This window comes from Equus caballus, chromosome 14, assembly GCF_041296265.1.
Source record: "Equus caballus isolate H_3958 breed thoroughbred chromosome 14, TB-T2T, whole genome shotgun sequence".
In the NCBI taxonomy this organism is placed as follows: domain Eukaryota; kingdom Metazoa; phylum Chordata; class Mammalia; order Perissodactyla; family Equidae; genus Equus; species Equus caballus.
In genome coordinates, this window is record NC_091697.1 from 59,196,334 (window position 1) to 59,211,798 (window position 15,465).

The 15,465-nt window shown below is 52.1% G+C and overlaps 1 protein-coding gene across 1 annotated transcript in view; it reads left to right on the top strand.

Moving 5' to 3' along the window:
- Positions 1-10,775, top strand: part of LOC100146132 (uncharacterized) — a 114,742-nt gene extending 103,967 nt beyond the window's left edge. The window contains exons 11-12 of the mRNA XM_070234420.1: positions 10,564-10,643; positions 10,740-10,775. The gene's annotated coding sequence lies outside the window, so the exon portion shown is untranslated. The remainder of the gene's footprint in view (positions 1-10,563; positions 10,644-10,739) is intronic.
- The last annotated feature ends 4,690 nt before the right edge of the window (positions 10,776-15,465 follow it).

A 15,465-nucleotide genomic window follows, 5' to 3' on the forward strand; every position in this document is an offset into this window, starting at 1 on the left:
CCTCCGAGAACATTCAACGTAACGCAACTTCCTGGAGCCGCTCCATCTGTCTAGTTGATGGCCATATCCCCAGCTCCAGCACAGGGCCTGACACCTAGGTGCTCAGCCAGTGTTTGCTGAAGGTATGAACTCTAAGGCACTGAAGGAATATACAGCCATCCAGCCTGGAGTGAGAATAGTGTGGCTCCAGGACAAAGGGCCAGAAACTTCGAGAAGGGGTCCTGGGTGGGGGGGCGGGCAGCCAGATAAGAACAAAATGGCGGATTGCTGGCTACCTCCCCACACCTCAGGTGAGGGAAGCTCCAGCAGCTGGTATAAATTTAACAACAGACTCAAGAGTCTGCTTTGTAGCATTTGCTGATTTCAACAGTGTGAATACTCTTACTGTGGCCAAGTTCATGCTACAGATGGTTGATAACAGGCTGGCAACTTTTTTTTTTTTTAAGATTTTATTTTTCCTTTTTCTCCCAAAGCCCCCTGCTACATAGTTGTCTATTTTTAGTTGTGGGTCCTTCTAGTTGTGGCATGTGGGACGCTGCCTCAGCGTGGCCTGATGAGCGGTGCCATGTCCATGCCCAGGATTTGAACTGGTGAAACCCTGGGCCGCCAACACAGAGCGCGCAAACCAAACCACTTGGCCACGGGCCGGCCCCAAGCCTGGCAACTTTTAAAAGATTCAACAATTGGCTCTGTGAGCCAGTATGAGCTGGTTCCAGCACCCTGGGCTCTGGCCCCCTGAGGACAAGGTGTGGGAGAAGGATGGCAGGTCAGGCCACAGGGCCAAGCTCCTCCTCACCAGGGCAGAGGGCAGCAGGACTGGCAGAGGCTGACAGCTGCTGACCCACTCTCTAGAGAGTGAAGAGGAGGTGACAAGCAGTGACTCATTCTGGGAACAAGGGAGCGGGGCAGAAATGCTTGCCCCAGCCCAGGATGAAAATAAGACCAGCCACCAGGTGTGGGTGGGAGGGCAAGTGGGGGCAGGGGAGCAGGAGAAATGGGAAATCCAGTGTAGAATCAGGCCTCTCACTATGTCCTCTCAGTCTCAACTCCCCGCAAGGGCCCTGGAGTGCACTAACCCAGTGGCATGCCTCCCCCTAGTGGCTACACTGGAAACTGCAGCAGCATCCTCAACTCCTTCCAGGGCCAAACCTAACAATGACTCTTCCTTGAGCACCTATAGTGCTGTCACTGGGCCCAGATGGAGAGAGGTGGGGCGGGGTGAGAAGAAAACTATTTTTATGGGAACACAGGAATTTATTAGGAGGAGAAATGTGGAGGAATATCTTTCTGAGCTGGTAGCAGATGACTCTTCTGCTTCCTCCTGTCCCATTCAAGTAGCTGGGCTGTTCCCAGTGACAACCTCAGGCGAGGGGTGGAAAACAGAACAAAAGGAGTGGGACCCCAGAATCCAGTGTCAGTACTCAAAGTCTTTTTGGGACTTGTGAGGAGTCAGAGAGGCTGATTGCTCCTTAGCCTGGTGACAGAGGAAGGCTCACTCTGCCCCTTGCCCGCAGACTGGAGGAGGTGCACCCAGGGGGAGGCTGGGGAGCCAGAGAGGAAGGCACTCAGGGGCTAAAGGGTCAGTGGGGCCCAAGGGTCAGGTGGCAGACCAAAGCCACACTCTGATACCCCAGCCTTCATCATCCAGGTAGGTCTGTGCCGCCTCAGGCCACACTGGCTGCCTTTCCACTGGGTCCCTGCCTACCTTCCTATTTCAGAGAAGAGCTCTCTCTGGAATAGTGCGGACAACCCAGAGGCAGGCAGCATTTGAGTTGGTCTCTGAAGTAGGAATTCACCTGCCGAGTCAGGATCAGGACGTGCGAGGTTGAGGTGGCAGTGTGGGGGAAGGGTTAGAGGTGTGAAGAAAGGTGTGTAGTTCATCCAGGAAGCCACAGCGCTTCTGTTGGCTGGAGCCTCGAGGAAGGCTGGTTGCTGTGGGAGTAAGGAAATAGAACTAACAGGTAGAAGCAGGCCTTTTATGCTCTCCTGATGATATGGACAAGGTCTAGAAGACCCTGAGGACTGGAAAATTAAGTATCAGACCAACCTGGCCAGATCTGCATTTTCTCAAACTCAATCTGGCTTCCCAGTAGACCACAGAGCACCAGGGTGTGGGTTCTGGGGCCCATCTGGTGGAAGGGAGGGCTGCAGGGGTTGGGTGGAGTTTGAGGGTGGGGAGAGATGCTAAATTATCAGGCAAGAGAGTTACCAAGACCTGAGTCAAATTGAGACAAGTTGTTCAGAGAGTTTGGTTTATTTTCACAGATGCATAGAAACCAGTTTAAAAACCTTAGGTACAAATGAACATGCCCCTGAGTTCCTCCCTTGAGTCTTGTTCAGAAGGAGCAGGACACGACTCCTCTGCTAAAATAAATACACTTCACATTGCACAAGGTAATAAATAAATACATAAATAAATAAATAGCCTCAATAGGATAAAAATGAGAACATAGTTGCAAAAGGCCAATTGGGGGCTATACGGCTCAGAAATTAAATTATTAATAATTTATCATCAATTATGAATTAAATGATGAATTAAAAATTCATCATTTTCTACCCAGGAGAAAATGAAATCCTTCCAGTCCTGGACCGTGTGAGAGATGTGCCAGAATCTTCAGAGAGTCTGCTATTTCCAACGTCCCAAGGCTCTGTGGTGAGAAGGTGCAGAGAGAGCTGGATTCTGGACTGAAAGTTTTAGGGCTCAGTGTTTGTTTCTCAGAAAGTTCTCAAGGGTTTCCAGATATCTTATCAATTTCTTCTGGAAATCACCCCAGCTATCCTTCTTGATGCTAATTGAGCGTTCCCAATCTGTCTCCTGTGAATAAAACAGGAAGATGGCATTAGATGAGGCCAAGTTGGAAGGCAAATGACAGGGTAGGGGTGAGGTCATCACTGAGGGCACCTTCTTCAGGGGCATCTTGGGGGGCAGCTTACCATGGGCATGGGGGTAGGCAGGTATGACTGTAATTCCTGTGGGAAGAGACCAAAGCAGACAGTCAGAAACCCCCTGGGAAAGGAGCAGGCCCTCCTCCCCAGAGGCAGGGCAGGGCCAAGGCAGGGGTCCCAAAAATCCTCGACAGCTTCACACACCTTAAGATTTTTCCCAATTTGTACTCTATCCTTGAAACTAGGGGCAGCTCTGCAGAATGCATCCAGGTTTGGCCTCAGAAGGGTCGTTTCCTAAGGGGACAAAGAATACATATTAAGGGGGAAAGTTGAGGAGTGTCCTTATCACGGCCATGCTGAAGTGACCGCCACAGTTTACCAAGCCTGCTTTCAGGGAAATCCTTGGATCATCCCCTGCTGGTCCCCTGCTTGCCCCAGGTGAGTCCCTGAGCTGTCCCAAAGGACATAGGCCTAGAAGTGAGTGCACACCCCAGGAGAGGCCCTGGCTCCGAGTGAGCTGCATAAAGGGCCTGGGGGGATCCTTCTGCACTTGGGGAAAAAACTATTTCCCAAAAGAAGCTCTACAAAAGTTAGAGGGCTGGCAAAGGGACATATTTGCAGTTAAGAGGCCAGATAACAGGGTTAATGCCTTGACTGAATTAGGGGCTTCTAGAAATCAGGAGGAGAGTCCCAGAGACCCCAGCATGGAAACAGGTGCAGCACGTGGATGGTGAGTTCCTGGAAGAGGGGAGTACAGACAGCCCACGCACTCAGGAGAGACTCAACCCCTGTTTGACCAAGAATGCTGTGCAAACCAAGGTGCAATGGCCACTGAAGCCACCTGGAACTAGGAAAGGAACTGTAAACGAGAATGCGCAGGGCCTGCAGGATGGAACACATGGCTCAATTTTTTTAAGGAAAAAGAAGAAAGTAGGCACGTTCATGGGGGATATTTTAGTCTACCAGTCCAGGTAGACTAAAAGCGAGTTTAAGGCCTTTGGTATTGTTCACCTAGAGCTACCTTTTTATTTTGTAATAAAAAAAAAATCACTTTCATCTTAGAGCCGTGCCTGGGGAAATGTACTGAACAGCTGTTAAGCCCAGATACTGGTCTGAGAACTTTATGACTTTATCGTGCCATTTAATTCTCACAAAAACCCCACTGAGATAGGTACTGTTAAACCCTATTTACAGATGAAAAAACAGGCTAGGCAAGGTGGAGTGACATGCCTGAGGTCACCTAGGCAGGAGGGAGATTGGGATGCAGGTGCGCCCAAGTGTGGGCTGAGCTCTTACCCCGAGGATCTGTATCTCATTTGGATTCAAGTTGTCCTGTGGGGGCAGAGGGAGAGAGAGCCCATGAGTCCTGTTGGTCTGAGGCACCCGCCAGCCCCTCCGTGTCCCAGGCCAGCCTTATCCCAGATACTCACTTGTGGAGGCAAAGGTGTCGTGTTTAGATCCTTCATAATTTCTTTGATCAGGTTTTCCCAGAGTGTCGGGGAGGGCCTCCCGTGCGCCTGGGGAGCATGGAGTGTGAACAGGAGCAGGAGAAGGTGCAGAATGGGGAGGCTGCTCATGTTTGTGCTGGCCAGACGCGTTCTGTCGTTTCTTGGTCCTCTGTGGCGTTCTGAAGTGTCTGAGATGGGTCCCTGTCTTTTATGCACAGCGGCAACGGCCCACACCCAGGACGAGAGGGGCGGGCATCGGAAGAATCTTTATCTGACATGGAACCTCCATAGAAAACCACAGACTTATTCATCACTTTCTAGTACTTTAGATCAGTGAAACTTGGAAAAAAAAATTACTCAGAGGGTATCGCCTCATCTTGCCAAGGAGGATAAGAGATGGGCTAACCTCTAGGTGGAGAGGGGACAGGTGAGAGGATACCTCTGACAGGTGAGGGGCTGCCTGACTCTGAGCTCCCTGGGGCTTCCTGCCTAGTGGAACCTCGTGCTGCCATCCCCTGGACAGCCCTGACCCTCTGCTGCCCACCTGACCTGGCACTGCCTGGTCCTGCGTGGGTGGCCAGAGGAAGGCCCAATGGAACTGACAAGAGTTTGTCTGGCAGCCTGTCACACAGCTAACCATCCAGGTGTAGGCTCATTCACTGAGAAGCACATGGCTTCACACCCCCTCCTGACGCTGAGTTACTGGTGTTAAAGCCCCCAGTGGTTTGCCACTTGGGCTTTGGGCAGCTTTTCGTCGACACTTTCTGTTCCTGGTGGGTACCAGGTACTCATTCTTTCATTGGTCTGATAACAGCACAGCCCAACTCTGCCCTATGTTGTGGGATCTTAGGCCCCTGTGAGGGCCTGGCTGCAGGCCTGGGGCAGTCCCTCTGGTAGCACTGAGGAGCTGGGCTTGGGGACCTGAAGATAGGGGCCCTTGAGGAAGCTGTCACTGGGAGACAGGGGAGAGGGCTGGCCTGGGGAGGTTTAGGAGGTGGAATTGGCAACGTCTGAGAGGTGAGGGAGGAGGACAGAGGAGGGCGACAACCTGGTTTCAGACTAGGCCTCTGGTGATGGGGGCTGGTGACCAAAGGAGAGAGTTGTGTTGCAGGGATCTGGATCCCAGTCTGTGCTAGAGCACGGATTCAGCAGGTACAGGCCCAAAGGGAATGATTTGCAGAGTAGGGAAGAGGGCAGGGACAGACCAAGGGGGAGTCCACAAAATATCGGAGAAGCAGCAGCCAGAGAGGAAGCAGGAAGACCAGGAGGGTGGGGGGCCCAGAGGGCAGTCCCTGCAGGAAAAGGTAGACCTCTGCCCTATGAGGTATGTCAGGCCCTGACGCAGGCCCAGGGAACGGTGTTTTGGTAAAGGGGGGAGTATGTCGGGGGCGTTGGAAGAATTATTTGAGGTGACTGGGCCTGGGGTTGTGGAAAGACGAGAGGCAGGAAGGAAAAGCCAGGGGTCAGGATGCGGTGTGATTCAATCAGTGTGGGGAGATAAAGGATAGAAGGTTATGCCGAGGCAGGGGAATTTGGGTGTTTTGGGCTTCTGAGCAGGAGCAGATCTGGTGAAGACAAGGACCAGGATGTGGCTACGGAGGAGGCAGGTGAAGAGGCTGTAACCCAAGACAATGACGTGAGCATAGTGCCCAGAGCCAATACACGCAGTCCTGACTCCACCATGGGCCAGGCCCTGGGATCCAGGCCCAAAGCATCCTCAGAAAGCAAGTGGAGTGTCTCAAAGGCGCAAGTGAAATGAGACAACACGTGGGGAGCCTTAGGACTGGGTACCCACGAGGCACAATTCATTCAACAAACTTTCCTTAAGCACTTGCTGTGTGCAGGGCACCGTGAATAAAACAGACATGGTCCCTCTCCTTTAGAAACTCATAGTCTTGTGGGGGAGGCAGTCTTGCCACTCTCAGCTTGGACTCAGACCTGCAGCTTCAGCGTCACCTGGAGCTTGTTAGGAGTACAGACCGTCAGGACCCACTCCAGACTTTCTGAATCAAAAATTGCATTTTTGGGGCTGGCCCCGTGGCCGAGTGGTTAAGTTTGTGCGCTCCGCTGCAGGTGGCCCAGTGTTTCGTTGGTTCGAATCCTGGGCACGGACATGGCACTGCTCATCAAACCACGCTAAGGCAGCGTCCCACATGCCACAACTAGAAGGACCCACAACGAAGAATATACAACTATGTACCGGGGGGCTTTGGGAAGAAAAAGGAAGAAAATAAAATCTTTTTAAAAAAAAAATTGCATTTTGACGAGGTCCTCAGGTGACTCAATGACATTTAAGAAGTTCCAATTTAAGATACACCAGGAGTTCTGATTTAAGGTACTCAGCTCAGGCAGGTGCGGGGTCCGGGCCCTGGGACCCCAAGCTGCTTGATTACTCCACTGTGGGTTGGTGTTACCTTCTATATAAAAGTTTCGGGCACCTGTGCACAAAAAGATGTGATTTCTTACAGAGAAAAACCTGTATTTTCTTATGTAAATAGACTTTTTGAGGGAATTTTAAAGCTCAGTGGATTTTAAAACTATGGAGGCTAAACATTTCTGCAAACATTTCCGTAAAAGTCCTGACTTTGTGTTGTATTGTAGCAAAGTCCTGAGTAGTGCTATTGTAAATCCTGACGTTTATAGTATTTGTCTCTTGTTTTAAAAATTATAAAGTCTATTAAAGGAGAAGGAAGTTTAGACTTCACGCTAGGAGCGTCGGAAGCATTGTGGGGTTTTTCAGCCTGTCCCGGGAGGGTTTGGGTCCCAGGAAGCCCAGTCTAGCTACGGGTGGGGAGAAGGGCTGGGAAGAGTCAGGAGAGCAGGGTGGCCAGTGAGGGGGCGGGGGAGTTCTCTGGACCATAATGGTGGGGAGGCTGGACTAGGTTGATCCTGGTGGGGAGGGAGAGCACTGGGTGGAGGGAAAGACTCTAACAGCTAACTTCCACTGAGTGGCTCTTCCTAAATGCCGGGCACGAAGTTCTTTTCACAGGATAACTCATTTAATCCTCACAATCAGCTTATGAGGCAGGGACTGTTTTTATCCCCATTTTACAGATGAGGAGACTGAGGCTCAGAGAGATTGAGTTCACATAGCTAGGAAGTGATGTCATCAGGACTGAAAGCAAGCAGGTCTGTCTGACCCCAGAGGCTGAGCATTCACCTCAACAGCATGGGAAAGTGACAGATTAGGGGGTGATGCAAGGTGGCAGGAGAGGGAGGGGTAGGGTGAGGATAAGATGTGGTCACTGGGATTATTGACAAGGAGGCCACTGGGGCCTCTGGGGGAGCGGTTTCAGTGTGTGGTGGGGGAAGAAGCTGGTGGCAATGGGCTGAGGAGTGAGTGAGGGTGAGACAGAGAGGGTAGAAGACTCTGGAAGAAGTTTTATTCTGAAGGGAGGGAGAGAGATAGGGGCACCTAAAGGAGTCAAGGTGTCAGAGAAGGATCTTTCCAGACAGGGAAGGTTGATATCTCTCTGCTGGAGATGAGCTGGGAACAGGTGTAATAATTGGATGGCGGACCCAGCGCAGGGGATGCCGGGGCGGAGGGAGGGGGGTTGTGCACAGGGAGGCCTCCCACCATCAGGTATCATATGCCCACCTGAGCAGAGAGGGCAGGGAAAGAGTGCTTGGGTGGGCCCAGTCTATCCGGAGGGGAAGGCGCACTTGGTTGGGTCCATGGGTTTGGTGGCAGGAGGGGACAATAGCTTCTGTGTTCCCTATGACACAGAAAGCAAAGTCAGCCCCTGAGGGTTTGGGGAGTAGGGGTTTAGGGGCATGGAGGACGGCATGGTTGTGTATCTGTGAGCTGACTGCCTGGGGATGACCTTGAGGGGCTGGCAGCCTGGGGTCATGGGGTGAGGAGTTTGGGAGAATCCAGGGCCCCACTGGGCCAGAGTGTAGAATGAAAGGCCCCTGAGACAGGGTGATGGGGCCATGGGAGGAGGCTAGGAGGGGCAGGGAAGGGAGTAGGGACAGCCATAGCAAGGGAGGCAGGAGGTGGAGAGGCCCATTGACTGCAATTCAACACCTATTCCTGTGTGAGGAGCAGAGCCTTACATTCCACAGAGCAAAGGTGATTCAGAGGGGGGTGACCAGCTGCCACTGTAGAGAGCAGCTAGGTACCCTCCACAGTGCTCTGCAGCCTCTCAGGGAACACGGTGGAGCCTGGGCCTCCTCCAGGAGTCTCCTTTGAGGTTTGCCTTGTCTCTAAAGGAGCAGCTTCGGGTGAAATCATAGGACTCCCCCTGCCCTCCCCTGCAGGCCACAGTCCTGCCTGACACCTTGAGAGAGGCCTGGTTCCCTGTAAGAAAGAGATTCCACCCTGCGTATTTGCATCAGCCCAGCCCAGGGAGGGCCTCCTCCGCAGGCTGGGCTGATTGCCATCAGGAAGGGAAATGAGCTGAGTGCCCAGCCCTGGCAGGCACGAGGGAGGCCCCGCTTGGGCTGAAGCAGGAGAGTCAGCTGAGGACTGTTGCCCGGGGTCTGCAGGGAAGAGACTGTGGGTTTCAGCGTGGGTCTCTGGGCCCCATCCAATAAATGCCCATGGACCTGTCTCTTTCCTGCCTGTGGCCTGATTCACTCAAAGTGGGGCACAGTGTCCGAGGTCCTGGGCCTTAGGGTCCATCCAACCTGGGAGGTCCACGCCTGCTCCTTCCCGTCACTTGTCCCCACAGGCCTAGTGGAATTTTCTGAGGTGCCCATCACTGACAGGGACCCAGGCCTCAGTCACCATGACAAGCTCCCCTGCCACACTCTCCATGGCATCGTGTTCCAGATTTAGTCTGCCATGACCTCAGTCATGCTTCCGCTGGTGGCCCTGACCACACTGCCTGGTTTTGTTGATACAGAGGGCAGCTCAGGGCTCCTGGCCAGCCAGCAGTGCCATCAGGTTTCATGTGCCTACCTGAGCAGAGAGCTCAGGAAAAAGCCACCTGGGTGGGTCCAAGCAGAGAGGCCTGGCCTCCCGTCCCACCCAGCTCTGTACTCCTTCCCTAGGGCCTACACAGCCTCAACCTGTGCGCCCTCAGCTCTCAATCCCATGCTGCAGATGTGGCCTCCTTGGGGCCCATCTGTGCAGAGTGGATCTCCTCCCCAAGTCCAGTCTGATAGAGAAGACAGATGGAGAATCACAGTTTAGAATAATAAGCCTGGTAAGAATGGGGGGAAGCCCAGAAATGGTACAGCCTGACCCAGCCTGACCTAGAGGGAAGATGGGAGGAAGGGACAGCTAATACCTGAAGGATGGTCTGGAGCCAGGCATGTCACATAAGAAAGGTTTGGGGTCCCCAAGCAGAGTTGGGTTTGGGGATGCAGATGTGGCAAGTCTACTAGCTACAGCTCTGTGTCCGGGTAACTGGGCAGCCATGTGTTTCTTGTTGTTTTTAACATATGTATGGGCCTTCAGTAACAGTCACTGTCTTGTTACCCACCTGGAACATGAAGATTTGGGACATGCATCCTATCATGTTCATAGTATTTATCTCAGACTAAACCAAGAACCGGGGGAAGGATAGGGATATAGGGCCCTCAGCCCCACACTCCCCATTCTCAAAGAAGCTGCCCCAAAACTGTGAGATGATGATGTTGGGATTTAAATGCTGGTAACACAGTATTCCAGGATCTTCTAAGTGGTTGCATCTTCACGCAGATCATTAGCCATGTCAATGATGTTGCCAGTCAAAATCTTGTCTGCCTCCCAGGCAGAGGGTGGGGGCTGGCAAGGGTGGGTGGCAGAGGGTCAGAACTGTCCAGGAGACAGCAGGACCAGATCCTGGGTGCGCAGAGGCACAGACAGGTGCAGATGAGCCCAGAGCCAGTCTGCCCTTCACCTGTGCCCACTCTGTCCTGTGAACAGAAGCTCTTATCTTCCTTGGTAAGGTGAGGTGAAACCCTTTGAGAAAGTTTTTTCAAGTTTTACTGATCTTGAGTTCCAGAAAATGATGAATAGGTTGATGTATTTGTCATGGAGGTTCCCTATCAGAAAAGGGTATCAGCCCATCTAGCCTTCTCCCCACATCCCACCATCACCCCATTTTCCACCCTGTACCCCCCTCCCCCACCATCCCTCCCACCCCGGTCCTATAAAAGAAGAGGCAGGGCATGCCGCTTTAGATTCCCATAGGGTCAGGGGGAAACATGGTAGCTCCCAGCAGCTCAGAGATGTGGCGATTCCTCTGCCTCCCACTTCTCTTCATCCTTCCCCTCAGCCTCCCAAACCCCCTGCCCTTAGGGACCCCTGGAATCCAGCCTCAGGCCTGCTACTACTGGGACATCATCTCTGAAATCCGTGATAACCTGGCCATCACCTCTGTGAGTAGCTGGGGTCATGCTGGGCACAGGGCGGGGACAGATGAGTTCAACCTCGGGCCAGTGGCACTCATGGGTTCTCTCTCTTTTCCTCTGCAGAAATCTACAGACATTAATCACTTGCACATGCTCATGGTGAGAGCTTGGCCCTGGGGGCCCACTGCCTCCCTGCCAGTGACTGCCATCATGTTGCTGGTCACTGCCCCAGGATTGGGTGCCTTTGGGTCAGGCACACCTGGATGGTCACACCTGAGTCTTAACCCTTTATCTGGCATCTTAATTGCAAATACTTCCATCAACTTATTCTTTGCCTCATGCAGGGGGTGTGTAGTAGATGTTTTTTCCCATGTGTGGGAGTTCTAAAGATTTATGTTGGCAAAGCTGGCCTCCTTCACTTCGGGTTCTTCTCTGGCAGCTGGCTCCAGAAGTTCCCCATTCACTTGGGCCTCTTCCCCATCCCACCTGGAGCCAAGAGGTGGGACGGGATCTGCCTTGACTGGACTTTGCCAGAATGTGCTGTGACTACCTCAGGTGCTGTGTCCTTGAGGCAGCTGGGTTCTTCCTGGGGTCTGAGGCAGGACAGAGCTGGTGAGGCAGAGGGCTGGGGAGATGGCAGAGGGGGTTGGTGAAGGCCTCCCCAGAAAGGAGGCAGGAGGGATGACAAACAAGGCATGAGAAGGACAGCCCCTCCCAGCCCTAGCTCACACACTGTCCCTGCAGAACCAGACCCTTCTGAAGTCTAACCTGGCTGCCTTCCGGAACACCTCAGAGAGGTTCGTCGGTATCTCTAAGGCGGCGATGATCACTAAAAATCTGAAGCATCTTGAGGTGTGTGAGGCTGAGGAGGGTCCCTCTGGCACTGGGGTCTCCATGTCCCCAGAAGAGCTCACCCCAGGTCAGAGTGCATGACCTTGTCTTGCCCTTTCCCAAACAGCAGCAGCATTTCTGCCCCACCCCCGACTCCTATCCCCTCCCCTGCCATGAACCCCTCCAGGGCTGGGGGCAGAGCTACCACCCAGTACCTTCTTAGTCACGGAGGCCCCATGGCTCCTGGTGAGACGCCCCTTGCCTTCCTGGCTTCCCCAAAAGGCTGACTGGCTTCTCTTGTCTCTGGTCCACAGGGACTCCTGCAAACCTTGCCCCTACCCACGCCCACATCCCAGGTAAGCTGCCAACCAGGCTGGGATGCCCACCGCCCAGGCTGAGCAGGGCACTTGCCGCACCCCTTCCACCTTCCCCGCACCCGACAGGAATTTCTGATTTCTTCCAAGGGAGAAGAGCGCATCCTAGCAAGACATTTTAACGAGTTCTCAGAGAAGTTGATTATCTTCCTGGAGCCCCTGGAGGGTGCCCTGAAGTCCTTGCTGAACTGCACACAAACTCTCAAAACCTTGCGGAGAGACCCTTAGTCCAGGCCTTTGCACACCCAGGGCTCAGAGCAGGGCTCGGGTCCTGGGTCTCCAGCACTCCCCCTGATGTCCCAGTTAATGCTCCACCCTGTCGCACGTCTCAGCTGTTGAACCTCTGACTTCTGAACTGGCCGTGCTCAAGCTTGGTCTCTGGGTCCCAGATGATCGTTGTCTATTTATGTAGCAGTTTATTTATTTATTATCTGCCCTTTTGTGGAGTTATTTATTTTAATAGTAGAGCCCTCTCAGGAGCCTTTGAGTAGAGCTCAGAGGGGGTGTGAAGCCATTTTCATTTGTGTCTCAGATTTCAAAAGTGTTCCTCCTCTTCTGGGAAAAATAAATACTTCATAAAGAGTCATTTTGTGCCCAGTGTTGCATTTCTAGAGGGTTTCTCTATCTGACTTGGGTCTTGGTCGCAGTTTCCACACTCTGCACTTAATTTTTTTAATGCTGTGGTTTTTATTCCTCTTGGGAGTCTGTCTTTGAGTGTTTCCCTGAGTTATCCCCTGAGTGGGCTCACCCTGACCCTGCTCCTTCTGCCTGCCTCAGTCACCACCATCAGCCCCACCCCCCACTCATCCTTCTCCCTGCTGCCCACATCTGCCTCCTACTCTCTGCTCCATCCATTTATTATTCCCATGGGCACCCCCCATCATGACCCGAGCCTGGCTACCTGAACTCCCACCATAGCTCCCAGAGCAGGTCTCTCCCATCCCATTTCCCACAGTGGTCAGAGTGGCCTTTCTGGACATCTCTCTGTTGTCCCTCCAATGACTTATGGTTGGCCCACTTGAACCAGGCCCCAGGAGAAACACAGCCTAGTTTTCTTCCTAAGGAAATCCCCACTGAGGATCCATAGGGTTCCTTCCAGTCCAGGAAACAAGTAGCACTTGTTAGTGTGGAATCCTGGCCCGCCAAAGTCCCCTCACTCCTGTTTAAGCCCTCAATTCTCTCTCACCCCTCCTGCCGTCCTCCACCTCCTGGGAGCCTCCAGGGGTTTACAGGGTGAGAATAGCATAGCCCACACAATGATGTGAAATGTGCTCCCATTTTTTGTGTTCTAAAATCCTCCCGTCAGACTCAATATGAAACAACTCTAATGGCCGGACACTAAGCAACTGCAGCATTGCCTTCTTCTTAATTTGCTGTCAACTGGAGGACGTTGGCTTGTTCTAAACAAACCCTGCAAGGTTAAAATGGTTTAACAGGATGCTGAGTATAATTTTACCTATTTCCCTGGAAAAGATAACCAGCATCCAACCCTGTGCCTCTCTGAGCCAAGAAGACACACGTTGGGACAGAGGACCCTGAAGACTTCTGTCCTCCCACAGTTTGGTAGAGCAAGAATATATGGTTTCCTATGGCCTAAGCAGACACTTGGAAGTTAGAAGAGCTAAAACCCCCAAGAAGAAGGCCACCTGCCAGGCAAGGGGACCCAGGAGGAAGAGATTGTATGATGACCACAGGGACTGGAACAGGGGGCTCAAGAGGTCGAGTGAGAGGTTTTCCCTTGAGAGAGAACTGTGAAGTGGGGAGGTTCCTTCCTGTTCCTACAGGGAATCCTGAAGGATGCATATTCCTCCCCCACGGGGACCCACCTGCCACAGAGAACCTCACAGCCAGACAAACCCAGTCCAAAAAGCAACAACAGGCAAGAGGATGACAATAGTGCTTCTCATGTAACAGACATGGGTCTCTTTCCATCCTCCCCACCCCAATACAACTTGGGGGAAAAGATCCCTCACGGGGGAGGAGAGAAGAGAAAGATGAGACCGTGCCCTCTCCCACCCCCAACATTTCAGTTCTCTGTGGCTGGAGCCAGCCAGCCCTAGGAGGGGAGTAGATGGGTGTCAAATTGGCTCTAAGCCGCACTAAATTTTCTTTTATACTGCAAGTGACTCAGGAGCTGGGAATCTGCCCAAGAAGTTGACCAGAGTCAGGAATGAGTGGTGGGAGGGAGCACAGTTGAAGGCAGTGGTAGGAAAAGATAGAAGTGACGTTTCGTGTGTGTGCCCCACCATGTTCCAGTCATTCCACAGCCACTTGCAGCTGTAGCGCATCCTTGGCCCAGCAGCATAAGGCCCCTGATGAAGTTCCCTCATGCCCGTCCCCCAAAGCCAATTATTCCCATACATTCGCCTCCCAATTCAAACGCCCTGACTGACTTCTTCTGCAGGAGACCTGTCAGGTAAGGATAAATTCCACTCCTGCGGTGGTGGGAGGAAGCTCCCTGGGACCCAGGGAGCAGGGTTTGGATACGTTTTCACTGCTCTGCCTCTGACTCACGCGTCTCTTCCCCTGGGCCACTTCTCTGGGGGAGGTTAAGCACTTTAGCTCCTGAACTGTCACCCTCTCTGTGCTGTGCCTAACTGATGGGTTCTACACCTCCTCCTCTCCTGTTTCCCCCTGCACAGAGGACCCTGCATTTGGCTTCTTATGGAACTTATCTTAAATTTGCAGGAGTTCAGGTTGAAATATTTGCTTGACTATTGAGGGCTGTTTTCCAAACATTTCTTTGTGTGCTGGGTCTCACGGGTTTGCAATAGACTTTTTAAACTCTGAAGACATTTTCAGATTTAACTACTGAGTCACATTCTTGCTATTCCACTGAGTGTGTCCAGTACTCCATGTGGCTGCAGTTTGGGAGGCCCATGACCTGGAATGTCACACTTCATTTCTGCCCAGATGTTTGTGAGATGTTTGTGTCAACAGGGCCATGAGGTCACCAACAGCAGGTGGGAAATGCATTTGGAGTCTATGGGGCTCCCTCCTCTTGGTAGTTGTAATTGTACTGGCCTCTCTAACGGTTGTTTTCTTAACTGAAATTACCTTAGTTCCTCACTTTGAAACATCTGTCTGTGTTTGTCCAGGAGTGTTCATAGCAGCTGTCTTAGTCTGTGTGGGCTGCTTTGACAAAATACCACAGACTGGGTGGCTAATAAATAACAGAAATTTATTCCTCACAGTTCTGGACGCTGGAAGTCCAAGTTCAAGATGCTGGCAGATTCAGTGTCTAATGAGGGGCTGTTCCTGGTTCACAGACAGTCATCCTTTTGCTATAACCTCTCATGGAAGAAGAGGCAGGGGATCTCTCTGGGGTCTCTTTTATAAAGGCACTAATTCCATTTGTGAATCTCTGCCCTCATGACCTAATCACCTCCCAAAGGCCCCACCTCCAAATACCATCACTCTGGGGATTAGATCTCAACATGTGAATTTTGGAGGGACAAAAACGTTCAGTCTCTAGCGGCAGCATTATTCACAATAGCCAAAAGGTGGAAATAATCCAAGCGTCCATCAAGATGAATGGATAAATAAAATATGGTATATACATACAATGGAATATTATTCAGCCTGAAAAAGAAAGGAAATTCTGACACATGCTATAACATGAATGAACCTTGAAGACATTGTGC